A 2,277-nucleotide genomic window follows, 5' to 3' on the forward strand; every position below is an offset into this window, starting at 1 on the left:
TTTTTACACAGACAATACATTTCATTCTCATTACAGTAATTCTTCAGATGAAACTCATAACTTCAGAATTCGGCCCTACTCGTACAAAACAAGACGTAAAAACTTAACAGATAGGCGCCATAACACAGTACTTTTCGACTGACTGCTCCAGAAACATAACATGGAGGTAAAAAAAGAAGGGAGGTGGCGCTATAGAATTACGCTGTACATTGTTTCGAAGTCAGTGTGGGCGGGGCCTGTCGCCATCTTAAATATCCCAAAATATTGGCAGACTGTCGTTCGCGACTGCTTCTTGTTCTTTATTTCTGTTGTGTGCACTTAACAACTGTTTAAATACTAAAAATTACAGTGCTTATTTGAACAACATAGTGTCACGAAGGCAATTGAATAGTATTTGCTCTAGTAAGACGACACATTTGGCCTCGTTAGTGTAACTTACTTTTTGCTGATATGTTTCGGATAACCAAGAAGTGATGTGCAAAGCATGCTTTCGTAATCCATTTAATTCCACTTTTACTGTATTTGTTTTGTTAGCAAATGAAGCTGGAACTCCAAAACCAATACTTGTTTGCTTACTGGTACTACTTCCTGTCCGTTACATTTTCAGTTTTCAGCTTAATGAACAACATTTTTAATTTTCACGTTCGCCAAAAAACTTACCTACTTGTTCTTTGCAAACCCATAAACGTGTGTTAAGAAGAAAGAAGCAAGGGCATGCTGTCGTATCTTGTGCTTGTCAACAAAGTGAAATGTCAAAGAAATAGAACTGAATATACACTACGTGATCAAAAGTATCCGGACACCCCCGAAAACACACGTTTTTCGTATTAGGCGCATTGTGCTGACACCTACTGACAGGTACTCTATGTCAGCGACATCAGTAATCATTAGACATCTTGAGAGAGCGGAATGGAGTGCTCCGCAGAACTCACGGACTTCGAACGTGGTGGTGCCGGCCGCGGTGGCCTCGCGGTTAAGGCGCTCAGTCCGGAGCCGGGCGACTGCTACGGTCGCAGGTTCGAATCCTGCCTCGGGCATGGATGTGTGTGATGTCCTTAGGTTAGTTAGGTTTAAGTAGTTCTAAGTTCTAGGGGACTGATGACCACAGATGTTAAGTCCCATAGTGCTCAGAGCCATTTGAAATTTTTTTTCGAACGTGGTCAGGTGATTGGGTGTCACTTGTGTCATACGTCTGTACGCGAGACTTCCACACTCCTAAACTTCCCTAGGTCCACTGTTTCCGATGTGATAGTGAAGTGGAAACTTGAAGGGACACTTACGGCACAAAAGCGTACAGGCCGACCTCGTCTGTTGACTGACAGAGACTGCCGACAGTTGAAGAGGGTCGTAATGTGTAATAGGCAGACATCTATCCAGACCGTCACACAGGAATTCCAAACTGCATCAGGATCCACTGCAAGTACGATAACAGGTAGGCGGGAGGTGAGAAAACTTGGATTTCATGGTTGAGCGGCTGCTCATAAGCCACACATGGTGCCGGTAAGTGACAAACGATGCCTCGCTTGGTGTAAGGAGCGTAAACATTGGACGACTGAACAGTGAAAAAACTTTGTGCGGAGTGACGAATCACGGTACACAATGTGGCGATCCGATGGCAGGGTGCGGGTATAGCGAATGTCCGGCGAACGTCATCTGCCAGCGTGTGTTGTGCCATCAGTAAAACTCGGAGGCGTCGGTGTAATGGTGTGGTCGTGTTTTTCATGGAGGGGCTTGCTCCCCCTGTTGTTTTGTGTGGCACTATCACAGCATAGACCTACACTGATGTTTTAAGCACCTTCTTGCTTCCCACTGCTGAAGAGCACTTCGGGAATGGCAATTGCATCTTTCAACACGATCGAGCACCAGTTCGAAATGCCCGGCCTGTAGCGGATAGGTTACACGACCATAACATCTAAGTAACGGAATGGCCTATAGAACAACTTTGGGCTGTTTTGGAGCGCCGACTTCGCGCCACCCCTCACCGACCGATATCGATACCTCTCCTCAGTGCAGCACTTCGTGAAGAATGGGCTGCCATTCCCTAAGAAACTGTCCAGCACCTGATTGATCGTATGCCTGCGAGAGCGGAAGCTGCCATAAAGGCTAAGTATGGCCAACATCATGTTAAATTTCAGCATTACCGATGGAGGGCGCCACGAACTTGTAACTCATTTTCAGCCAGGTGTCCGGATACTTTTGATGACATAGTGTAGATGTACCTTCATGCAGAATAGAGTTCTTAAAACGACTGTCAGTGCATTACTTTCTGTGTAGTTT

This window comes from Schistocerca gregaria, chromosome 5 (genome assembly GCF_023897955.1).
Source record: "Schistocerca gregaria isolate iqSchGreg1 chromosome 5, iqSchGreg1.2, whole genome shotgun sequence".
NCBI classification, from domain to species: domain Eukaryota; kingdom Metazoa; phylum Arthropoda; class Insecta; order Orthoptera; family Acrididae; genus Schistocerca; species Schistocerca gregaria.